This window comes from Podarcis liolepis (genome assembly GCF_965112155.1).
Source record: "Podarcis liolepis genome assembly, chromosome: 6".
In the NCBI taxonomy this organism is placed as follows: Eukaryota; Metazoa; Chordata; class Lepidosauria; order Squamata; family Lacertidae; genus Podarcis; species Podarcis liolepis.
The window spans coordinates 19715475-19742275 of NC_139559.1; the positions used below are offsets into that span (position 1 = coordinate 19715475).

At 45.2% G+C, this 26801-nt stretch overlaps 1 long non-coding RNA gene across 1 annotated transcript; it reads right to left on the minus strand.

Moving 5' to 3' along the window:
* Positions 1–2545: 2545 nt before the first annotated feature.
* On the minus strand, positions 2546–24261 carry LOC310709147. Its single transcript, XR_014527356.1, has 4 exons — positions 24189–24261; positions 10378–10550; positions 5552–5659; positions 2546–2685 (listed from the first exon to the last, which is right to left on the minus strand). It is a non-coding gene; the product is annotated as an uncharacterized lncRNA (long non-coding RNA).
* Positions 24262–26801: the final 2540 nt, after the last annotated feature.

Genomic DNA, 26801 nt, shown 5'->3' on the forward strand with positions numbered 1-26801 from the left:
TTTTCTGTGGTGGCTCCCCATGTGTGAAATGCTCAGCTGAGGCCCTCATTATACACCTTCAGGTGCCAGGTGGAAGCCTATGGCTGATTGACATCCGATGCCCTTTTAAATGTGTGGTGTAGTGGTTAAGAGCGGTAGTCTCGTAATCTGGGGAACCGGGTTCGAGTCTCCGCTCCTCCACATGCAGCTGCTGGGTGACCTTGGGCCAGTCACACTTCTTTGAAGTCTCTCAGCCCCACTCACCTCACAGAGTGTTTGTTGTGGGGGAGGAAGGGAAAGGAGAATGTTAGCCGCTTTGAGACTCCTGAAGGGGAGTGAAAGGCGGGATATTAAATCCAAACTCTTCTTCTTCTTCTTCTTCTTGTGGGAGGGTGGGATTATTGGTTTGTTGTTGTTCTTAGTTTTATTATGTATTTTGTGGTTTTTATATTGTAATTTTATGTTGTGAACCACCCTGAGATCTACGGATGAAAGGCAGTATACAAATTTAATAACTAATAATTATTATTAATACTACTCTTTCACAAATGATTATTATTCCTCCATCTTTGCTGTCCTTCCAGTGGCCATATTGTAAGCTCCTCGGGGCGGGGACCTGTCCTCTTCAGTTTGCAAAAAGAACCTGCATATTCATCATGACATACAGTCGTACCTTGGTTCGTAAAGGCCTTGCAAGTTGAACGTTTTGCGTCCCATACGCCGCAAACCCGAAAGTGAGTGTTCCGGTTTGCTAATGTTCTTTGGAATCCGAATGTCCGACAGGGCTTCCAATTGGCTGCAGGAGCTTCCTGCAGGCAATCGGAAGCCGCGCCTTGGTTTCCAAACGTTTTGGAAGTCAAACAGAATCCGTTCCGGAGGTACCACTGTATACACATGCACACACAGGGTAGAGAAGCAAGCTTTTGAGGAAGAGCTGAAGAATTTGAAGAAGAATTCTGTGAAATACAAGAGCTTGCTACCCAATGAACTTGATTTGTCCTCTAAAGGCATATATCTGAGATCCCTTCTCTCTTAGGGTTGCAGTCAACTAAGCTTACTCAGAGTAATTAATGGACCAAAGTTAGCCATGACCAATAATTTCAATGTGTCTACTCTGATTAAAACCTAGCACCCACGTTGGCTTCATCTGCCAACCTTCTGCATGCCAGACTGCTGTTATAAGCACAGGACATGAGTGGGTAAGATTTTCTTTTAAAAAGAATGCAACCCTATGTTGCAATCCAAAACCATCCTTTTGCCTCTGTGCCAGGAAAAGTTTCACCTGCTAAATTTCTTCAAGTAGAGTTTTAGAGGCACAAGAGTGGGGCTAATGAACAGTTGGAACCACTAACTCTTGCGTAAGTGCCTAGTGCACACAATCCGTCCTTCAGGTGGTCCTAAGTGAACACAGTGTCCCACCTTGCCATCAATTTGGCCACTGAATAGAAGTTACAGAATCTCACCTTCTGACCTGGAGCTTGTGCACATTGGGAGCTCTGTTTGCGGCATCAATACCGTTCTGTAGGGCAACAGACGTCTCCTCTCTCCGCCACTGAACACACCTTTTCATAGGCACTTGCAACGCTTGAGATTTTAAGAGCAAAATCCAAAGCAAATGGGAGAGAGGGGTTCCCCCCCTCTTCTCGCTTGCTTTTCAAAATAGCCTTGTGTTGCTTAGGAAACATCATTTCTATGCTGGGAAACGGGTGGCTCTGTCATGGAATAATTCCCATACTCCTGCAAGCATGATTCATTTGGATTAGTAACTGAGGAAAACATAGGAAGCTTGCCTGGTGGGAGTCAGACCACTGAGCTCTGCATTGTCTACAGGGGCTGGCAGTAGCTCTCTAGGGTGCGAGGCAGGGATATTTCCCAGTCTGACCTGGAAAAGCAGGGGATTCATCCTGGTGGCTTTGATATGCAGTGCGTGTCCATATCTCTGCACTATGATCCTTCCCTGGCATTTCTGTCTCCTAGCGTGTTCACCAGCTCCTTGGGGGACAGTAAATTTGTTCACACACACACAGGCCAGTGCTCTAGTTATCTCCCGCTTGGACTACTGCAATGCACTCTACGTGGGGCTACCTTTGAAGGTGACCCGGAAACTGCAATTAATCCAGAATGCGGCAGCTAGACTGGTGACTGAGAGTGGTCGCCAGGACCACATAACACCGGTCCTGAGAGATCTGCATTGGCTCCTAGTATGTTTCCGAGCACAATTCAAAGTGTTGGTGCTGACCTTTAAAGCCTAAACAGCCTCGGTCCTGTATACCTGAAGGAGCATCTCCACCCTCCAGCTCCGAGGGTCTTCTGGCGGTTCCCTCATTGAGAGAAGTGAGGTTACAGGGAACCAGACAGAGGGCCTTCTTGGTAGTGGCGCCCACCCTGTGGAACACCCTCCCATCAGATGTATACTGGTATAGTGGTATATACAGGTGGTGAGGGTGATATCTGAATCTCTCAACATTCATTTTTTTGTGCTTGAAAGCAGCCATGAGGGGCTCCAAATTTTTATTGGAGCCATGGCACTAAGAAAAGGAGATGGCTTGACTCTTCCCCACCCCATCTGTGTTGTTTTAGGGAACTAAATTTCACCTTCCCAAAACTGCTACGAGGTCTCTAACAGAAGAAAGAAAATGCAGGCACAATACAGATAGACACTTTCAATTTCTGAGGGGCTCATAGCAACTGGGGAACAATTTAGATCTAAAAAATGGAAGCAGGTAGAAAGGGTTACATATGCACCACATCCTCCCAGTACTACTACTATTCTGATATAAATTAGCATTCCCAAACCCTGTTTTTAACTAAGAATGAAAATATTTGGAGATCGGACCATGGGTCTACCACTTCACAACTGTTTCAACTCTGAGTACAATCCTAATGCTATTGCTGATGGCAAACTGTTCCTATTTGTATTTTTCCTGAAGCGTAGTTTTTTTTTTTTAAACTTGGAGAGCCAGTGTGGTGTAGTGGTTAGCGCACTGGACTACAAACTGGGAGGTAAAGGGACTCCTAACCATTAGGTCCAGTCATGGCCGACTCTGGGGTTGTGGCGCTCATCTCACTTTATTGGCCAAGGGAGCCAGTGTACAGCTTCTGGGTCATGTGGCCAGCATGACTAAGCCACTTCTGGTGAACCAGAGCAGCACACGGAAACACCGTTTACCTTCCCGCCGGAGCGGTACCTATTTATTTACTTGCACTTTGACGTGCTTTTGAACTGCTAGGTTGGCAGGAGCAGGGACCGAGCAACGGGAACTCACCCCATCATGGGGATTCGAACCGCTGACCTTCTGATCAGCAAGTCCTAGGCTCTGTGGTTTAACCCACAGTGCCACCCGTGTCCCTATACAAACTGGGAGACCAGGGTTTAAATCCCCACTCAGCCATGAAGCTTGCTTATTGACCTTGGGCCAGTCACAATGTCTCAGCCAAGCCAACCTCACAGGATTGTGGTGAGGATAAAATGGAGAGGGAGGAGAATCATGTATGCCAACTTGAGCTCCTTGGAGGAAAGATGAGCTATAAATGTGATAATAATATTAATTTGGTGAATGAGGTTACATATGACACAGAAGGGCACTACGGCATCCCACATTGTATGTGCTCAACCTTGCAGTCCAATTGCTCCTAACTGAAACCTTTCAGTAGAAGAAGAAGAAGAAGAAGAAGAGTTTGGATTTGATATCCCACCTTTCACTCCCCTTCAGGAGTCTCAAAGCGGCTAACATTCTCCTTTCCCTTCCTCCCCCCACAACAAACACTCTGTGAGGTGAGTGAGGCTTAGAGACTTCAAAGAAGTGTGACTGGCCCAAGGTCACCCAGCAGCTGCATGTGGAGGAGCGGAGACGTGAACCCGGTTCCCCAGATTACGAGACTACCGCTCTTAACCACTACACCACACTGGCTCTCTTGAAGAAGTCTTGAAGGAGTGGTTTTGTGACAATGAAAAAGAATTTCCTTCCCTCCCTTTGCTTTCCCTTCCTTTTCCCCACAAATCCTTGTGCGTTATCTACTGTTAAAGCATATTACAAATCCTCTGCTCCAATATGCTCACAAAACCATGCTAAAATCAATAGATCACCATCAAACCACCACATGACAATGAAATGCATGTTTAAAGGATCTGTTTGTTTTAGGCTACAGGTGAAAACCGTTTTGTTTAAGTCAAGCTTTTGACAGCTACAGCGTGGGTAGAAACGCTGCTGTTTTTACAATGTGCTTCATTATTATACACACAGAAAGCTTGATTTTAATATTTTTTAATCATGTACACCTCCTTGTGTATACAAAGTAGAAAGGTGGTGAATATATTTTAATAATAGTAAGCCTATATTTCCAAAAATTATTCAGCATTGTGTGCTGCTAGAGGTCACAGTTTGCTTATCTTGTTACGAACCCCTTTCTTCACTTACTTTGAAGCAACTTTCCCCGTTTTCCTCTGTCAAATTCTGGAGGACCTGCTGTCCCTGATTGAAATCTATCAAGGGCCTTGGAGGAAGTGGACAGCAAAGCCTGATGGTGATGTTATGACACAGAGGGCAAGATTTCCTTAATTCTAACCTTTGACCCTGCTGGACTCAAAGGCACAGGCCTGCAGGGTGAGGCCTGTACCTGAACACCTGTCTGGCATGAGCTTTAGGAGACAGGAGGCATGCAAGGATTACTTAATCACCAGGCAGGTAGATGCAAGCAATGTCTTGCAGAAGTGTCTCTTCTGGACATATTTTGGGACTTAGTGATAACTCACAACTGCTTTGCTAATAACATATCTTGGTTGTTTTGCCATACTTGTTCTCTGTCTTACAACGGTCCTGCAAGACTCATATGGCACTAAAGATGATACTACTGTATATATTTTCACTGGATCCACCCCCATTTTGTTCCAGAGGTTTATGTAACCTAGTTCCACCAGCGAGACCAGACTATTTGTCATCTAACTTGGATGGGTTCCTACCACAACTCAGGGGTGGGGAACCTTTGATCCTCCAGATGTTATTGGACTACAGTTTCCACTAGCCTTGACTATTGGCCATGCTAGCTGGGGGGTGATGGCAGTTGTAGTTCAGCCAAAGTTTCCCTCTTCCTGGTCTGCTTGTTTTCTGCTATGCTTTAGGGTGGCCAATTACAAAAGGGGACAAGGATCCTTTACTAGTGGTGAAGAAGAATTTCAGCAGCTATAGCTTACCTACCAACCTGCATCTGACACAATTCACTCTTCTCTTTCAAGATATGGCTTCAGCTAGCATGTCACCTAAAGTTTAAGTCTGGACTTCAGTGATGTACTGAAATACATACATTCCATATTTCATCCTGCCAGACAGAACAATCTTCCCGGCTGCACACTGTTATGGGGGGTTCTCCCAACCCCCTAGGCCTTTTTTGGGGGGGGGGACAGGACTGGGAAGCCCCACTGCACAAGCTGAAGTCCAAGCATAAGTCTACTGCTGTTGGTGTTCATTAGGTGAATGCCACTCTAAACCTTTAATGACACTTGAACAATAAACACTCACAGCCTGTGGACCTGATCCTCTACAACCCCATTCATTTGAGTGAACAAACCATTCACCTCCAGTCATTCCATCCTATCCAGACTGAGTCTTGGTTTGCTCGCTGTCGTCCTGCCTGTTTCCATCTCAAAAGCATTGATTCTGGGCACCTACAACCTCACCTGCATCTGACGAAAAAGAGAAAGAAAGCTAGGTGCCAGCCATGTACTAGTGATGCCTCTGACCAAATCTGTGGCTGACTTCTCTCAAAGGCTTAAATAAATCATGCGTAAATGTGGAGTTGCCCGTATGTGAAATAAGCTTTACCATGGTGAACTGAAATGCGTTCAGTGTGCTCAGAGGGACATATTTGAGCCTAATACTGTACAACCCCAATCATAATCCTTAAGCAAAGACTGTGTTATCAAAGTCACTTACTTATCTGCCTAAAATGGGCATGTGTGGACAAGATCCATGATACAAGAGAAACAGCATGTATTCTGGGTTTATTTCCAGTTATGGTCTAGCTGTGGCCAACAAGGTGTAGAAGTTACAGACTGAACCACTGGTTCAGAATGACCTCTTGACTCTGATGATAATGATCAGGTGTCCACAAAGGGGTATTTAATAGAGTTAGGCAAACAGCTCCCTGACAACATGTTTGGACATGATTTAATTTCTAGAGAAAATAAACTTCTGTCCTGCAGCCATCATGAAAAAGACAGGCTTGCCTTTATTGCAATATCTGAAGTAAGCTTTGTCATGATAAAGCTGAAATGTGTTCAATGTGCTCAGAGGAAAGAACTTTTTCGAGGTATTCAACCCGGAAAAATGTTTCCTTTTTTAATGGCAACCAATCCGTCTAGATTCAAGATAAAGTGACAATGCCTTGGGAAGTGGCTTTTGATGTGCCCAGCCTGCATGTTAAATCAGGTCCATTCCTCGCCACAACCCTCCATCCCACTTCCTTTTAAAATAAAATTTTAAAATCCTGCATTCAGCTCCTTCATAAAGGTTGTCTCTGATTAGATGGAGCAGCAAAAGCTTAAGATATCACATCATAATACTTGCATGTGAAAATACATACAGAGGATTCTGTATAGAACTGAGCTGGTAATTACACAAAATGAATGTGTTGCACTAGATTTTGTTGAATACAGTGCATCTGTGCTGAGGGAGGAAAAAGCTTATATTCAGTTCACATCCCCAATCCCTGAGGTAAAAAGGTAAAGGACCCCTGGATGGTTAAGTCTAGTCAAAAGTGACTATGGGGTTGCAGCACTCATCTATTTTCAGGCTGAGGGGGCTGGCGTTTGTCCACAGACAGCTTTCTGGGTCATGTGGCCAGCATGACTAAACCGTTACTGGTGCAACCGAATACTGTGATGGAAGCCAGAGTGTACAGAAATGTCGTTTACCTTCCCACGGCAGTGATACCTATTTATCTACTTGCACTGGTATGTTTTCGAACTGCTAGGTTGGTAGGAGCTGGGACAGAGCAACGGGAGCTCACCCCGTTGCGGGGATTCGAACCGCCAACCTTCCGATCGGCACGCCCAAGAGGCTCAGTGGTTTAGTCCACAGTGCCACCTGCTTCCTGCCAATCCCTGCACAGAGGTTTGGTGTTACTGAATGCAATCTAACCAACCCCAGCTTGTGCTACACGGAAAAGGCCACAGGTTCAATCCCCAGCATTACCAGGCAGAGTTGTTGTTGTTAAATGTATTACCTGCCCTTCACCAGCTGGTCCCAGCAATGTAAGATTCAGGATCAAAAATAATTGAAGGAGATTCCAACTACCTCAGAAGGTGGTGGACTCTCCTTCATTGGAGCTTTTATATGTACAGTGGTACCTCGGGTTAAGAACTTAATTTGTTCTGGAGGTCCGTTCTTAACCTGAAACTGTTCTTAACCTGAGGTACCACTTTAGCTAATAGGGCCTACCGCTGCCACCACACGATTTCTGTTCTCATCCTGAAGAAAAGCTCTTAACCCGAGGTACTATTTCTGGGTTAGCGGAGTCTGTAACCTGAAGCATCTGTAACCCGAGGTACCACTGTATAATCCAGGGGTCTGCAACCTTTAAGACAAAAAGAGCCACTTGGACCCGTTTCCGAAGAAAAAACAACAACTGGGAGCCGCAAAACCATTGCGACATTTAAAACAAATATATCTCTGGAGCCACGATCTGACAGCAGGCGGGAAGGTGACGTCGGGACGGTGCGTGACTAACGCACGCACTGCCCCCATGCGACGTCACAGCCAGTACAGCGCCCGCCACAGTGAGGAGTGTCGGGGCGCACAATGCACCTCCTCCCCTCGCTAGTATCCGCCCCAGAGCCGCAGCAAAGATGTAAAAGAGCCACATGCGGCTCCGGAGCCGCAGGTTGCAGACCCCTGGTATAATCTGTCAGGGATTCTTCAGCTGTGATTCCTGCATTGCAGGAGGACAGAGCAGCAGATGACCCTTGGGATTCTATGTAAGAGGCATTATCAGAGCTGGAGGACAAGGCAAATATATTTGCAGTGTGAAACAGCAAGTGGTGTGGGCTGGAGGAAGAGTATTGAGGCATATAAAATATTGAGGTATACAGTGGTACCTCGGGTTACATACGCTTCGGGTTACATATGCTTCAGGTTACAGACTCTGCCAACCAACCCAGAAATAGTACTTTGGGTGAAGAACTTTACCTCAGGATGAGAACAGAAATCACACAGCGGTAGAGCGGCAGCAGCAGGAGGCCCCATTAGCTAAAGAGGTGCTTCAGGTTAAGAACAGTTTCAGGTTAAGAACGGACCTCTGGAACAAATTAAGTACGTAACCACTGTATAAAGAGTCCTGGAGGGCCACATTTGGCCCAGGGCCTAAGGTTCCTAACCCCTGTTTTAAACTGACCGTGGCAGGAACCTGCCTTCTAGTTAAAGAAGAGGTGGGAAACCTGTTGCCCATAATATGTTATTGAACTACAGCTCCTGTCATCCCTGACCACTGGCCAAGTTGTCTGGGGCAGATGGGATCTGGAGTCCAACATTATCTGCAAGCCCCCTCCCCGTCCCCACCACTACACACCAACTGGTGGCTGGTATCCACTCCTCTGCAATGCAACCCAGGGATATATTGGGGGGGGGGAGAGGTTATACTGGGATATGTTTCCATACTATGAAAAGAAAAAACGGCAGATCTCTGGGGAAAAAAGAACAGTTTAAAAACTGTTAATTAGGCGTGTCGTGTTGTCTCTTCTCAAATATTTCTGGCACATGGTTCCTCTGTCTGCCACTCGTGGCAATTGCCATGCCCTATTTGTGAGCTTCCCAGAGGCACTTGGCAGGGAGACAGAGAACGCTAGACTGGATGAAACATTGGTCTGATCCAGCAAGGTAATTATGTACGTTGGAGGGCAGCCTGTTTTAAAGCAGTTTCTTTCAACTAGAAAAAGGAAAAAGAAAGAAAACCACTATCCAGCTATATTTGATTTAACTTTTTTTTTTATGGAGATTTTGCACAATCAAAACACACCGCAAACACAGAATTTCCCTTCTGGCCCTGAGCATCACTCCTTCCACTACTTCATTTCAGAACTGTGGGGCCAAGCCTGATAGCAGCTTTAAAACAGGGGCAGCAAACCGTTTTTTTTGTTTTTTTGTTTTATCCTGAGGGCCACATTCGAAAGTGTGCAACCTTCTGAGGCCATGTGTCAGAAGTGGGTGGGGTCAGAAGGGGAAAAAAGGAGGCAGAGCAATAGATGGGACCGGGCCTGGCCCACCCATGAGGCAAGATGAAGCAACTGCCTCAGGCAGCAGGATCCATAGGGGCTGCAGATCCAGCCTCCAAGGAATGCTCTACAGAAGGTGCTGCTGGTCTCCTCCCACCCCTAGAGAGGAAATGGTGGACCCTCTAGGGCAGCGGTTCTCAACCTGTGGGTCCCCAGGTGATGTTGGACTACAACTCCCATGATTCTTAGTCAGCATGACCAGTGGTCAGGGATGATGGGAGTTGTAGTCCAACAACATCTGGGGACCCACAGGTTGAGAACCACTGCTCAAGGGTCTCCTGGGCTCTATACCTGCCTAGTGTGATTCAGAGTGGACCAACCCCCCCCCCACTCTTGTGATGGCCTTTGATTCCCACTTGAACCATTGGGTAAGGCTGATTTGGTTCCCTGTCTTGTTCCCAATGTAGATATTTATTTCCCCTTTGTTCCTGATGTAGATCTACATCATCCCTTCTTTTTTGTGGTTTGCCTCAGGTGCCTAAATGTCTTGTGCCAGCCCTGGATGTGACTCTTATCTTTGTACAGTAGGCCACATGACAACTGTTTGAACTTTCTACACACCCCCATCCATCAACAAGACATTATCGCAGTTCAAGGACACATTCCAGCCAGCCGAGGAGGATGGCATGGATTAGGACTGGTTGGGGTGTGACCCCTGGGTAGATATATTCCTGGGGGCCAAATGGGTAGATTCCTGAGGGCCCTGGAGAGTTGCATTCAGTCCCTGCATCTCAAGTTCCCCACCACTGCCTTAAATAAAATCCCACAGAAAGGAACAGAGCAGTCAGGAGGATGCTGTCTCTCTTTCAGCCTTGCAGACTTTATCGGGGTATTATGAAGGCAAAAGAAGATAAGGCACCCTGAGTGTTTTGGATGAAAGATCAGAGCGGCCACTTATGCAACACTAAAGAAAGAGAGGACAGACTTGCACACTGTTTGCATATGCGAAGTCCTATGTATAGATGCAAATTTATCAGTTCTAGCTAGTATTAGTCCTACTCAGAGTAGGCCCACTGAAATTAGTAGGTATGATTAACTTAGGTCCATTCATAGCAGTGGGTCTACCATGAATAAACCTTAGTTGAAAAAAAGCCCAATGGCTAGAATTACAATGGAAATGCAAGGCATCTCACCATAGCAGGAAAGACTGTGACCAGGAGACAGCTTGGTCTGCTACCCAGGTGTGAACTGTTGATGGGCAACTTGAAGGCTCCTGCTGCTCTCCCTCCTTGGGGTCCTCGGTCTGTGGACCAGGCAGCTCTTCAAACAGCACACCTTCCTGTGTGAAGTAGGGCACTTGGCCACCCTAGGAAAGATAGAATGCAAAAGTGATAATAAACTTGGGGGGAGCAGAAGAATGAATATTTCACAGCAGTGATTTAAGTTCCTTCTTTATACTTTTCTCAGGTCGCTGCAATTTTCCAAAACGCACTATCACTTTATGGCAGGTGGAGATAAATTTCTCACCCCTATTTCTTCTGCTACATGTCCTTTATTTAGTATATTTATATCCTTTCTCCTCCTGTCGTGGAACTCAGGGCACCATAAATAAGTTTTACCCAGGTAGGCTTCTCATGCAGTTCTGAACCCACTTAGCTTCATCAAGGTGCTTGCACCATACATCCTCAAACCATAAAAGACATTCCCTTTTCTCTTGTGCCCAAGTCCTTCCTAGTGCACTGATTAAATTGTGATGCTATGCACATTTTCATGGGAGTAAGGCTCTTTGGTCAGATGGGACTAGCTATTGAGTAACCTGAACAAGCTTATAGCAGTAGATACATTTGTAGCTTTCCAGTGCTGCAGAATTAACCTCTCGCTCACTAAAATGGCCCACACAGAAATGGCTTCACAAATTTAAATAGGTATAGCATCTTCTTGTCCTAAATATATTCAGTGGGGTGCTTCATTCAGTCATACGTACACATTGCCTAGCAGCAGCACAGGCCCAGAATATATTGGGAAATATTTCCCCTGTGCCTTTAAGCTTGATTCTATTCATGTGTACACAGAAAAAGTCCTGTTGTTTTAAATAATGCTTTCCCCCAGATATTTAGACATAGCATTGCAGCCTTACAGCACAATCCCAGTGGAGTCTATTCAGATGTAAGTCCCAGTGAGGTTTACTCCTGGCTAAAAGTGCATGTAGCAACTTTCCCCAACATGGCAACCATGCTGTCCAGACGTTTTGGACTTCAATTTCCAGCAGCCCCAGCCATCACTGAGTGATGGGAATTGTAGTCCAGAGCATTTGAAGAACATGAGGCTGGGGAAGCCAGCTATACAACAGGGGTAGAGAAACTATGACCCTCCAGATGCCATTGGAGTCAAACTTCCATCTGCTCTAGCCACCATGGCCAGTGGTTGCAAGCATGATGGAAGATGGAGTCCAACAGTATCAGGAGGGTCACGTGTTCCTCCACCTTGTTTTATGTAGCATTGCAGCCTTAATGTCTTCAGTTGAAGCCTCACTCAGCACGTGCAAAGTGTTACCAAGGCTGTGCCTTCCAGTTTGTAGAACAGCCTTCCTGATGATACCCACTGAGTAGGGATGGGAGATAAAGTCAATTCAGTTGGCATTTAAGGGTGAATCTAAGTATTCTGCACTTTCCTAAACCATCTGAGAACTGAAATGCAGCCATCCTTCAAAATTTACACTGAATTTTGCCCTACGGTTTTCCAGTCAAGTAATGTGTACAAAACTGTACAAACTGGGGTAAAATGTGCATTAAAATACTTTTTAAAAATAAATAAATATCCAACTCTTTACAAAAATGTGTCTAAGGCTGCAATCCTGTTTCCATTTACTTGAGAATGAGCCCCATTGAACTCAGTGGGACTTGCTTCTGAGTAGACTAGACGTGCGTAGGCTTGCATTGTAATAAATTCTGGAAAAGATAAATAAATAGGGCCTGAGAAAATGAGACAATTTTGAAAAATAAATTTTGCTTTACTGCTTCGTTCTATTGATAGATATGGCATTCCCAGACATGGTAGGTAAGATAGCCAACAAGTCCTGTCTCTAATGAGGAGACTATATGTCTTCCTCCCTTTCTTTTTAAGTGACTTCTCTCTTCTTATTTTTAAAAAAAATGCTTTAATGGTTTATTCTTGTGAAGCAAACCTGTAGGGCTGTCAACCAGTTGCAGAATTTTTAACTGATCCATGCTCATTTTAACTAGTTAACTAATTCAACTTTTGATTCTCTTCCCATTAATTTACACTGCCAAAGCCCCAACACCAATTCCTGTTTTGACAGATTGAAAGATGCGTGTGATTGGTTGTTTCCGACTTGCAAAACAAAAAGTTATTGCTTATTCTTCGAAGGGAAAGCTAACTTAATACTTTTATTCCAGTAACACACTGGAACCAAAATAGCATCAATAAAACAAAGAACAAACAACCCCAAGTGTGCTCTTAAATTGCTCTGCCAGATTCATCAGTTAAGCTTTGGTTGATTCATCTATTGATTAAATGTGGTAGCCCTACAAACAAGCTGTTGTGAATTCATCATTTCCCCTACCAAATGGCCAGCAGCCTGGAAACTCCGTTCCTCATTGTTGTCTCTGTGGGTGTGAAAGAGCCGGGAGGAAATTTTGGCCATCTCACCTGCCCTGTCTGGGAATGCCGTTGGCACATGGCAATGTTCTGCAGTTTTCTGTGCATCAGATAACTTGTTTCGAATTGACACATTCCCTGTCACTCAAAGGGTTTCTGAAAAGGACCACTGAGAGGGAAGCCTGAGAAGGACGGTGACCCCCCCCCCCAAGGGAGAGAAGCTTGAACTGCAGTTATCAATCAAACCAGGACCACATAGCACCTTTGGGAGGTGGGAATCTGCTTCTTTTTCAACACCTACTTAATGCTCTTTAGGCTGCCTCTTTCGCAGCAGACATTAGCTCATGCTGACTCTTGCAGCAGCTTATATTGCTATGTTCCAACTCTTACACCCATTCAGCAATGTATGCCTTCAGATTTCCCATCAGTACAAGGGAATTTTCCCACACACTTACGAAGCTAACTTACATTTGCACCAGGCCCTACCCAGCAACACAACTGCCTTCATGCCTTCTTCCTTGCAGCAGGAACAATGGCCTTGCTGAAGAGTTTAACTTGTGCTTTTCTCTTTCTTTCTTTCTTTCTTTCTTTCTTTCTTTCTTTCTTTCTTTCTTTCTTTCTTTCTTTCCTTCCTTCCTTCCTTCCTTCCTTCCTTCCTTCCTTCCTTCCTTCCTTCCTTTCTTTCTTTCTTTCTTTCTTTCTTTCTTTCTGTAAAGGAACCCTTGACTATTAGGTCCAGTTGTGGCCGACTCTGAGGTTGCGGCACTCATCTTGCTTTATTGGCCAAGGGAGCCGGCATACAGCTTCCGGGTCATGTGGCCAAGCCGCTTCTGGCAAACCAGAGCAGCGAAAGGAAACACCATATACCTTCCCGCCAGAACGGTACCTATTTATCTACTTGCACTTGAAATGCTTTCGAACTGCTAGGTTGGCAGGAGCAAGGACCGAGCAACGGGAGCTCACCCCGTCATGGGGATTCAAACCGCCGACCTTCTGATCGGCAAGTCCTAGGCTCTGTGGTTTAACCCACAGCGCCACCCGCGTCCCTTCTTTCTTATTAGACACTGCATATTTTAGTTCTAGAGAGGGTGAGAACACACTCCCGAAACACCAACAATTAAGTTTCCATTTGGTCAAGGATTCCCAAAATTGTGGGGCATTGCTGCGGAATGAGGGCAGCAGCCTTCCTACTGTTTGCTCAGGTGAATGCTCCTCTGATAGAGTGACAATGGCTGCCCACACATACATTTGAAGCAGAATTAAAGCACATGACTTCCCCTCCCCAAAGAATCCTGGGAACCTGGGTACGGGCCAATTGTAGCTCTGTGGGGGGGGGGGGTAAACTACAGTTCCCAGGATTATTTGTTGGAAGCCAACTTGGCAAAGGCTGATGTAGTAGTGGCTCTCCGGAGTTTCAGCTGTGAGTCTTTCTCCGTTCCAGTTGGAGACGCCAGAGGTAGAACTTGGAACCTTTTGCATATAAAGCCTGTTTTCTACCCCCGAGCTGCAGGCTGTTCCTATGAATGATATAAGAGTGTATGGCTCAGTTGGTAGAGCATGAGACTCTTAATCTCAAGGTTGTGGGTTTGAGCCCCAAGTTGGGCAAAATATTCCTGTTTAGCAAGGGGTTGGGCTGGATGACCAAGTCTACAATTCTATTATTCTATGCCATGAAAATGTTGATTCCATCTCTCTCTCTCTCTCTCTCTCTCTCTCTCTCTCTCTCTGTGTGTGTGTGTGTGTGTGTGTGTGTTTGTGTGTCCTTCCTTTTGTGGTGGGGAAAAGAGACCAGTATTTTTGCTGGTCATAAAATAAAAAGAGAACACTGTAATGTCAGTCCTTTTCCTGATTCCACCCCCTTGTTCTATTGCCTTGTGCTCTACTCTAAACTGGCACACTGACCAGCCAGCTGCCTACCAGTGCTTTAAAGATGTGTGGCAATAAACTGTAGATTTCCACCACCACCTGAACGCTTGCAGTGAAACAAAGCACAGAAGAACAGGACTCTTACCTAGACATCATATTTTAACTTGCTTACTAATGAAATTAGGAAAAATATGAAGTCTGCCTTAACAAAAGCCACGTATGTAAGCACAGTCTCCAATGAATTTCTCCATCCAGAGTGACATGCAAAATATTAAACCTTGAAAACAAGGGATCTTTTGTCAAAATACAGAGGCTCAGCCACACCATCTGTTATCTGGCTCCTGTCAGCTGATGAATTCCAGCACAGCTCACCAGGAGAGCTTGCTCCATGTGGCACTATTCCTGTACTGATAGCCGGTCGCTCAGTTCCTTTATGGATATGATTCACAAAAGATTCAAGGAATGACCTCAGTTAACTAGTCTTCTTGTGGCTCACCAGTGGGAAAGAGGCCAGTGTTCTTCAGATGTGAGTTTCCAGGTGGTATAGGACTTCTTCTTCTTTGGTGATCACTCGTAGCTGAGCAAGATTGTCTTCCATGAACACTGTCTTAACAGTGCGTCTGTAAGTGACTGTGGAGGCCAATTCTGGATCCACACGTCCTTCCACAGTGGGGACATAGGTTTCTGGGCAGGAGTTGATCACAGTGAGGGTTTGCCAAATGTACCTTCCTCTTAGCACATTTCTCCCTTTTGTCCTGAGTTTGAGCATCTTCAAAGTCCATGACACCTTCGATAAAGGCTTTTCTCCACTTGCAGCCCAGTGTTTCCCAACCGTCAGTGTTTATACTACATTTTTAAGATTTGCCTTGAGAAAGCCTTTAAACCTCTTTTATTGACCACCAGCATTACGCTGTCCATTTTTAAGTTTGGAATAGAGCAGTTGCTTTGGAAGACGATAATCAGGCATCCAAACAACATGACCAGTCCAATTACGTTGTTGAAGAATCATTCCTTCAACACTGGTGATCTTTGCTTCTTCCAGTACACTGACATTAGTTTGTCTGTCTTCCCAAGCAATGTGTAAAAATTTTCAGAGACACCACTGACGGAATCTTTCAAGATGTTTTTATGTAGTCTGTGTTTCACAGGCATACAGTAAGTTTGGTAGTACAATAGCTCTGTAAACAAGCATTGTGGTTTCCCTGTGAATGTCCCAGTCCTCAAACACTCTGTACTTCATTTGGGGGAAAGCTGCACTCGTAGAGTTCAGGCAGTGCTGGATCTCTGCATCAATGTTGGCCCTTGTGGAAAGATAACTGCCAAGGCAGGAGAAGTCATCAACACTTTCCAATGTTACATCATTAAGCTGGATTTGTTGTATAGGACTACAGCTCCCGTCAACCCCAGCCAGCTTAGCCAATGGTTAGGGTAGATGGGAGTTTTAGTTCAACAACATCCAGGGATGCTAGACTGGAAAACGCTAGAATAGACAACAGTGGGTGAGAAGCATCAATAGTTTGACTATGTAATGCAGCTTTATATGTGAATTTGGTCGGTAATATTTCAAATAAACCCACGTACGACAGTTACTGAACAAGTCACCAAAAAAAGGGGTCAAGAGAGGACACAGATTTGTATAGCAGTTGCATGTATTTATATCTAAAAACCAAAATTAAGAAATACACGTATAATGTAGGGTTGCGCCATAAGTCCAGCAAACTTGTTTAAAAATAACTCAATAACTTTCTATTTTTTTGAGATTTTGCAAAAACTAAAAAAAACAACAATACCATAAAACCTCAACAACTTTGCAAAAAACAACTCAACAACTTTTGTGTCTGGATTTTCACTTTTTGCAATAGGGCAACGCTAATATAATGCAGATAGCACAATTCATCTCACCGTACTTGGCAAGACTGTGGCAAAGTGATCTGCATGCATGTTCAGTCTGCCACCCAGGTGCTAACTCCTGAAGGGCATTTGCAAGGCCTCTCCTGATTTCCCTTCTTAGAATTAACAATCTTACCAACAGTAAACAATCTTTTCTATTATAGTGAGATGTATTGTCTGTCTATTTAAATTATAGCAATTATTTCCAAATTTGCAACTGTACATAAATTAGCATCTGTAAATTTCATGCATATCTGTGCCCTCTTCTGTTCCTCTTCTTTTGGGCGATGGCTGAGGGACCACCCTATGCTGCCGCCATATGCAGAAGGGCATATTATTTTTCCCTTTTACTGCTCAGAGAGAGGAAGTTCTGTCCCCAGTGACTGATGTCTGCCCTATGTAACTTCTACCAAAGTCTAGCAGTTTCCCTTCCATCTTCCCTTCCAGGCTTCATGTTTTTCTACCCACCATTCCCATTGGGAGCATGCTAGTTGGTCTGGACTCACAAAGTGCTTTGAAGACATCAGCAAATGAAAACACCCTTGGCGTTCAATGGAGGAGGAAGAGGAGACACTCAGCTGAGCCAAACCTATTTTCTTAGAGTTCTCATGTTTGGCTATGTTCTGGTGACTTTTAAACGTGCTAGGTGCATGACTGCTACCCACCCACTCACTCACTGCCAATCCTCTTCAAATAGCCATCTATGCTAGTGGCCATCCCAACATCCTGTGGCAACACATTCCTTCAGTTAATTATACCTGTGTGAAGCAGTTCCTTTCCTTTATGCGAAGCCTCTTGCCAGTTGGTTTCATCAGTTGAATTTTGGTTGCAGCATTTGGTGGGAAACAGAATATAATCAAGGCCCTCTGCATATTTCAGAATTGTATGAAACTTATCATGTCTCCTTAAGCCTTCATTTTTCTAAACTGAAAGCAAAAAAATTTATGAATACAGTGGTACCTCGGGTTAAGTACTTAATTCGTTCCGGAGGTCTGTTCTTAATCTGAAATTGTTCTTAACCTGAAGCACCACTTTAGCTAATGGGGCCTCCCGCTGCCGCTGTGCCGCCAGAGCACAATTTCTGTTCTCATCCTGAAGCAAAGTTCTTAACCCAAGGTACTATTTCTGGGTTAGTGGAGTCTGTAACCTGAAGCATATGTAACCTGAAGCATATGTAACCCAAGGTACCACTGTAGTTTCCCTGAACAGAGTGAGACTTACTTCTGAGTAAGTGTGTATAGGATTCTGCTGCCTGCACCTAAAATGTTGCATGGTTTAGGCTTTAATCCTATAAATACCTATCTGGGAGTAAGCCCCATCGGGATTTACTTTTCAGTACACATGTATAATATTGCACTACTAATGGTGGATTTGGTAGTAACTGTAAGGATTTTTCCTTTGGGAAGTACAAACAGTTCCATCAAAACTGGCATGTTTACCAAAAATATAAAAATGAAGTTAATGTATCTGGTTAGGCTAACAGCTTATCAGATTTCTAAAACTAAATGTACAACATTCAAAGAAGTTTGGCGGCTGGTTGTATCATGGATAACAAATGGGTTTTCTGTATGTGATGATCTTTTTGAATGGTTGAATTGGATCACATGGAGTCATTATTATGAACTTTCCTTTTTATTTTGCACTTAGAAGTGTTACCTATAAGGAAGTTTCCTGCTGTCAGATGTGAGTAAGATCCAAATAGTCCCATGTGCAAAGTGAAAGCACATGCTGATTCCCATCCCCACGCCCAGCTTCAACCCCCCTCCCACCCAGAAGGTTCTTTTAATATTCTGTAGCAGTTCTCAGGGAGCATGGGAAGCTGCCTTAGTATACTGAGTAAGACCATTGGTCCATCTAACTTAGCACTGCTCACACGGACTGGCAGCAGCTTTCCAGGATTTTGGACAGGGTTTCCCCACATACCTATTTTGAGATGCTGGGAATTGAAGCTGTGGCCTCTTGCATTCAAAACAGATGTTCTACCACTGAACTCTGACCACTGTCAGAGGGGCGCAAGAGGTCAGCAAAGAAAGACCCCCGTACACAAAAAGAAGCCATGTGGTTCTCTAGATTTCACCCTCTGGGATTAGTACAGACCCAGTACAATTTACCAACCCACATTCCCAGCATGTCTTAGCGACATCTACGCTGGCTTGGCCATGTTGACAGAATGGAAGATGGCAGGATCCCCAAGGAGCTGTCTTCAGGTACCAGGCCCACCGACAGGCCAACTCCATATTACAAATGTTTGTTCCAACCTATCGGATTATCCCCATGATGGGCAAACCCAAATTTATAGGGGAAAGCATTGAGGCTGATGTTGTTTGAAGGTAATATCATGTGGACTATGCAAATTAAATGGTAGTGAAACAGCTGCAAACACATGGTCAGCTCCAGTGTGGACAAACACTGCCTCCTCCACAATATAGCCATCATGACTACTAGTAACAATTGATAGCCTTGTCCTCCATTAATTTGTTTAACCCCCTTTTAAAGTTGCCCAGGTTGGCGGTCATCCCTACTAGGACATCTTGTGGCAGTGAATTCCATAGTCTAACTATGCGCGGAGGGCTTCTGCTTCTAACACGTGCTTCCTAGTCACCAATTCTTTGCCCTGTGGGAAAAGCTGATGATGCATGGGTTAGTCATAGTTTATGACATTAAGGAGATACAGAATGATAGGTTGAAGTGATTATTATTATTGCTAATGCGACTGCTACCACAGCGTTAATTTTTTTTAACCGCTGCCAGTGCACCTCACGGATATCCCCTGAGTTATGACAGGAAAAGCAAAAGAGTTTACTTGTGAAAGATTTCAAATCCACTTCTTTTTCTCCAAAACCTCACTTGCGTGCCCCAGGTAAAAGCTCTGGAGGGGCTGGCAAATCCCCCAGCGCTTTTGAAACAACACTCAGCTCACCAGTTTCTCTCTGGTTTGCGAGAAGCTACGCGTTTTGGCCAAACCGCCCGAAAGCAGGGGTGGTTGGGTGGGGGAAGGTTTTGGACATTTGGTTTCATCAGAAGTTATGGAGCCAGATGAGGTCACCGCAAAGAGGTCACAGAGGATATGACACAGGAGTGGGATTTGGAGAGAAAAGAGGGGGATGGACGTGGGAACAAGGAGCCATTGTAACAAGACCTTCCAAGTGCAGGCCATAATCAGCTGTGAAAACTGGCAACCGTTCTCTCTGGTGGCCTGCAGACAATGCCGAGTTTCACATGTTCTTAACGTGGGCCTCAGTAAACAGAACGGCAAAAGAGCCGGCAAAGGAGAGTGCGATTAGACGTCTGAGGTCCAGGCAGGTCCCGTCTGCTGGGATCAGGCTGTCTGTCTCCTGGCGCAGGCCTGTATTAACTGATAGCAGGAAACAGGGGTTAAGGGAATGGAGGGGATTCGGGAAAGGGAGACGGCTGCCCTACCAGACTTGGTGGTGCAAATCCATTTTGTCTGATTATATAGTGGTATATCTGTGAAGCTACACAGATAATGGGAGTTTTGAGGTATTGGGACGGGGGAAGAACAGCACTCGTTTGTCACCTCTTGGATGTGAGGGATATAGAGAGCCCCTCAGGGCTGGCCCTAAACATTTTCCTGCCTGAGGCAAAGGGCAAGATGGCGCCTCTTCTCACTTCATATACAGAAGCCAAGACCGTCCCTGTCATTAGGAAGAGTGAGGCAGCCACCTCAGGCAGCTAGTTTAGAGTGTCATGAAGAGGCTGGCAATCACCAGTTATTTAGTTTATCACAGTGGTTTTACTCCCAGAGAAGCAGGGAGAAGCCTGCCGGTATGCATACCCTTCAATATGTCCTGGCCAAAAACGAGGACGCAGTGGCGTAGCGTGGGGGGGTGCAGGGGGGGAGGCCGTCCGCACCGGGCGCAACATCTGGTGGGGGCGCGCTCGCACTCACAGCTCTCTGCCCCTACTAAAATCCACGGGTTAGGGGGCGCAAATTACTTGCCTTGCCCCGGGTGCTGACAACCCACGCTACGCCACTGCCAGGATGCCCTCCCCTCCCAGACGAGTCACATGACTTGTGTGAGATCATGGTGGGGTGGAATTATGGTACCCAAAATGGCCACCAAGCTCTCACATGAAAAAATGGGATGTCCCAGTTTTCCAAGGGCAGTTGAGGCATATGGGAATGTTCAACTTCAAGTACCAAAGTTACCTGATTGGCTTTGGGTGCTGTGTGCTTTGCTGTTGTGTGTGTGTATGTGTGTGTTTGTGGGAGGGTGCAATTTGCTGTTGCACCACAGGCAGCAGAATGTTTTGGGTCAGCCCTGGCAGAAGCTGGTTGGACTGGCAGTTGAATCTCAGTTCACAATGGTGACAGGGCAACACACCTGAGGGGAGCAGGCTCCTTTAGGGGACATGGAGCAGGTTCTGTGGTATACACAGCTCTATCCTCAGACACCTTGTGGCTGGTCCCCAGCCCACAGTACCTGCTGCCTGAGACGGCCGCCTCACTCTGCCTAATGATAGAGCCGGCCCTATCTTTCCTTGCATGTCTGCTGCAGAGCAATCTCTTGTTTGTTTGTTTGTTTGCTTGTGTATGTGTGTGCGCATGCGCTTGATTTTAAGGAAACCTATAAGTGGTTTACAAAAATATAAAATATTTTAATAATAAATAAATATTTTAATATTAAATAATTAAAATATAAAATAAAACATTAACATTCTCAATAAAAACAGTTAAATCAGTGTTGAAAAACATTCAAAAGTGCCGGTGAACAGCACTACACCCCTGCGAGGCAGTTGCCTCAGGCGGCAAATCCGGCCTCCCCACAAGCACCTCCTCTGTGCCCACCTGACACTGCACCTGCCTCCGCCATGCCTGGCTGCCATCACCTGCTCCTCTTCAGGCTCCTTTTACTACTATGCCACTTTCAGCGTTGAGGAAGAGGAGAAGGAGAAGGGCATTTTCTGTTTTGCCTGAAGCGATAAAATGTCTGGAGCCAGCCCTCATAAGAACTGCAGCTTTAAAAACCAGCACATGTGAATCAGGAGCGCTTCCACTGAGGCCCCTCTCCTCACAAGCAATCCTCCACTCACCAAATGAAAACAGAACTTTTACTTCAGGGCCTCAGATTTATCCCCGAATGCATTGCCAGCTTCCCCGCCCTCCACCCACCACTAATTGTCCCCAATGCTGGTCTGTCATTTCCCTCTTCCCTCCCAGCTTTCACCCACCAATTAAAGATCAAACACATTTCAGATTTCTATTGATTTTATTTTAAAAAAACAACAACCCATAACAGTATTAAAAATGAATAGCGTAAGCTTGGAGACTCCAGGATACCAATTCCCAAAAGCCAAATTAAAATTTTAAAGCAGATTGTCTCCAGATAGTCAGCTGTGCTGACAAAGCATTCTGTTTTGCACTTGCAAGAACAAAGTGGGGAGATGATCACAATTCTTATGCTATACATTGTGTTATGTATGGAAAAGATAACTGTGGAAAGTGTATGATTCTGGGTTTTTTTCCTAAAGTGCATGCAAAACGTTTATCGCAGACAATTTCTTACTTACAGGGAGCAAACAGAAATCCTAACCAATAGAAGAAACCCAGAGTACAATTTGGGAAGATGTTCTCCTACGCAATTAGAGGATGGGTGGTCATCTATCAAGGATGCTGTTGTTTCAAGACTCTTCCTTTGAGAGCCGGCATGGCCTAGATGACCTCCAGCCCTAAAATTCAATGCTCCTATGAAACTCCATTGAAAGGAACAGAACCTACTCAGAAGCACTTACGTGCTGTTACACAGTTCTCATTTATACCCATGAAACTTGCACAGCAGAACTTCTCAGGAGATTGTGTCTCCAATGCTAAAAGGATGGTGGGTCTATTTTCTTGTTTGGCCAGCTGGTTTCTTGGCCTGTAGGTTATAGGAATTACTAGAGCTCTGCATGTGAGTTGGCTCCAAATGAACATTTGCTGAAAAAGTGACCAGCCTCCGTATTTTTCCATGACACCCACACCCACACCCACACCTGAACATTGGTTTATAGAATCTGAATTGTATTTCACTTACTGATATCTTTTAGCTGTTTGGTACCGCATCATGTGGTATGTTTGACAGATAATTATAACTTTTGATTTTCCTTTTTGTACAATGCATATCCGAACTGTTAAAAGAACAAACCTTATATATTATCTTTACAGTGGTACCTCGGGTTACATATGCTTCAGGTTACATACGCTTCAGGTTACAGACTCCGCTAACCCAGAAATAGTACCTCGGGTTAAGAACTTTGCTTCAGGATGAGAACAGAAATTGTGCAGTGGCAGCGGGAGGCCCCATTAGCTAAAGTGGTGCTTCAGGTTAAGAACAGTTTCAGGTTAAGAACGGACCTCCGGAATGAATTAAGTTCTTAACCTGAGGTACCACTGTACTGTGGGGTCCTGCCCTTCTGAAGAGAAATGCTTCTGAGTACCAGTTGATGGAAACTGCAGGGCAGGGCCAGTGTTCTTGTGCCCGCCTCCTGCTTTGTGGGTTTCCTAATCAGCATCTAGTTGGCCACCGTGAATGCTGGATGAGTCACTGGACTGATCCAGCTGGCTCTTCTGCTCTTCCTCTTGGTTTAAAAACATAATAGTCCCGCTGGATCAGATCAAAGATCCATCTAATGTCTAGCATGCTGTCCTCACAGTGGCCAACGTGATGGTGAAGCCCAGAAGAAGACATGAGGACAACAAGACTTTTCCTGTCATGATTTCCAGCAACTGGCATTCAAAAGTACTGAATACTGGCATCTATAAACAGTAGCCATAGATATCTGTCTTTTAATTTATCATCCTCTTTTAAAGTCTTCCAGGTTGACAGCCATCACAACAATTAAGTATCTGCAATACCAGCAGTGTATGACTCAGAATAAGGACCAGTCAACAACAACAACAACAAATCCAGAATTTTCACAGAATCATAGAATTGTAGAGTTGGAAAGGACCCCGAGGTTCATTGGACCCCTGCAATGTAGGAATCACAGCTATAGCATCCATGACAGATGCCCCTCTAACCTCCTTTTAGGAACCTCCAATGAGTCTGAAGACTCCAAAGGAAACCCGTACTCCACGTTTAGAGGGAATTACGCTGCAGATACTCTTAGAGAGCCAGTGTGGTGTAGTGGTTAAGAGCGATAGACTCGTAATCTGGGGAACCGGGTTCGTGTCTCCGCTCCTCCACATGCAGCTGCTGGGTGACCTTGGGCCTTCTCTGAAGTCTCTCAGCCCCACTCACCTCACAGAGTGTTTGTTGTGGGGGAGGAAGGGAAAGGAGAATGTTAGCCGCTTTGAGACTCCTTCGGGTAGTGATAAAGCAGGGTATCAAATCCAAACTCTTAGAACCAACTGAGCCTCACTGCAGCCCCATCATTTCACCTGCTCTTGGCTCTTCTGTGCCTCCCCGTCCCAGGACCTCTGAAGCAAAATCGGCTCACAATCTCATCCACTTCCCTTGACCTTTGCAAGGCCTTCTTCGTATTTCAGCATCTCAATGTGAAGGCAGAGCAAAGGGGAAGTCAGCCCTTACAGCTTTAACAGCCGAAAGCAGCGGTTTTGGGAGATGTGGCAGGGAAAGAGGAGAGCGGGGGGAGCCAGAACTGAACTGCCTACATTTGATACTTTTACCTTCTGTTTGTCTGCCAGTCTCCGCTCTCTTAGAGCCCTCTTTCCTTTCCCTTTCATCCTCGCTGCCTTCTGCTCTGCCTCAATACTCCCCCCCTTCTTGCCTCATCTTCCTTGCCACATCCCCATCTTGCTTATCCCTCCCCCCCTTTCCTCCTCCTCCTCCTCCTCCTCCTCCCTTCGGTTCACTCCTTGCTTTGTTGTGGAATTCCTTGCCTGCCTGGTCGGTGGCATACAGCAGCGCTCAGGACAGAGAAGCATGCCAAATGCTGGGGGGGCTGCAGACTTTCTGTCTGCAAGGGGACTTCCTGTCCCTACTTGGGACTTACTTCAAGAAATCCAAGGCAGCGCTGTTTCCCCTCCTCCTGCCTCCTTTGCTGACAGAGCTGCCGCTGCCTGGAGCCCTAATATGCTGAGCGCATAGAGGGATGTAAATCCCAGAGCTAGTTTAGTGGGGAAGACTGAAGAGAGAGGGAAAACAAAAATGGGGGGATTGGTATTTTGGGAGGAGTCAAGGAGAGGGTGGCGCTGTGGGTTAAACCACGATCCCTAGGGCTTGCCGATCAGAAGGTCGGCAGTTCGAATCCCCGCGACAGGATGAGCTCCCGTTGCTCGGTCCCTGCTCCTGCCAACCTAGCATTTCTAAAGTACGTCAAAGTGCAAGTAGATAAATAGGTACCGCTCTGGCAGGAAGATAAACGGTGTTTCCGTGCGCTGCTCTGGTTTGCCAGAAAGCGGCTTAGTCATACTGGCCACATGACCTGGAAGCTGTACACCGGCTCCCTTGGTCAGTAAAGCGATATGAGCACCGCAACCCCAGAGTTGTCCACAACTGGACCTAATGGTCAGGGATCCCTTTACCTTTACAGAGGTACCTCGGGTTACATATGCTTCAGGTTACATACGCTTCAGGTTACAGACTCCGTTAACCCAGAAATATTGCTTCAGGTTAAGAACTTTGCTTCAGGATGAGAACAGAAATTGTGCTCCGGCGGCACGGCAGCAGCAGCAGGAGGCACCATAAGCTAAAGTGGTGCTTCAGGTTAAGAACAGTTTCAGGTTAAGAATGGACCTCCGGAATGAATTAAGTACTTAACCTGAGGTACCACTGTACAAGTGTTGACAGGAGGTCGTGTGGCACAGGGTCCTTTTTATTATTTGGGGCGTGGATTGCAAGGATGGAAGTGGGAGCAGGCAGTATACAGGCATTATGAATATGTTTGCCCCACAGAGAGAAGATAGGTGCTTGTGGTCCGTATACATATATCCTTCTAGGGTGGCTATGCTAGGGCAGTCCTTTGCAGAGGGGAGTCTTCTATTCAAAAGACCCTTTTGACGTTGACAGGTTTTGTAGTTGCTTAAATTTGTATACTGCCCTGTAACCGCAGGTCTCAGGGTGGTTGTGACATAAATAAAATCACAATATCAAAACACAAAATACATAATAGAAACAAAAACAACCCAGGTCAGCAGGCTGAGCCACAGGCACACAGGTAACCTAGTCACAGTCTTCCCCACTATGTTGAGTTGGGGTGTATTTCTATTTAACTTCCATTATTTCTATACCTTTGCATTTATGCATATAAATTAGAATGTGTAAATGCTGTGCAAATCTGTATCCTGCTTTGTCCTCTTTTCTGGGGGATGTGTTTCCTCTTTGGTGGCAAATAATGAGGGCAGCCACTATCTCCTCCTTTGAATCATGAACTGTTGGTTAAAAATGGGTAACATTTCCTAATAATGCACTTCAATGCAAAAATGATCCTTCTGCACTGCATTGCTTTGAATGGGGTGCACATCCAGATTATTATTAAAAGGTGTGCATTAAAAACCTTTCTTATGCAGAAAAAAATATGCATTGTGCAATAAGATAAAATAATATATATTTTTTTAAAAATAGCAATCCCAATGCAAAAATGCATCACAGCTGAACGGCAACAGCAAAGCTATGTACACATTACCAACTTAAAAGGCAGCAAGGTTGTTTCCCCCATCTAAATTTGGATTGAAGCTGTTTTGGGGGAAGCACATCAGAACGCAGCATTTCATAGGAAATGATAAGACAGATACAAGATGGAAATGGATTGTGTCCACTGTCATGCATCCCAAAGCAGTGGTGGGCACAGCCTAATACAAAAGCATCTTCATTGATATTCTGTTGGGACAAATCACGCAAAAACTGTGTGATTCTAGTGGGATTGGAGCAACATGTCATATGCTATAAAGAAAAGGCAAAGTCCAGAAAGACGTAAAGACCACTTGCACAAGTGATATCTTTTTGCATTTTCTGCATTAGTAATTGAATGCCTACATTTGCTAGAAGTTGATTTAAAATGGATCGCCTTCTAACCCCTGTTATTGGCATTCCCTCTTGTTATGCATTCAGAATGGCTGCAGTTCTCACTCTGGGAGACCAGTATGCAAATGAAGGATTGAGAGTTGCTTTCAGCAATTGGGTAGTTAGTTGGAATTTGTTACTGTTACAAGTTATTGAGCATTATATAAGGCAGCCAGCTTCAGTGTTGTTCAGAGAGGCTTAGAGCAGTGCTAACTGCTGTAATAAAGAGCTGTTGCTTAAAAGAGCTGTGTCTGTCGCCCATCTTTCCCACTATACAA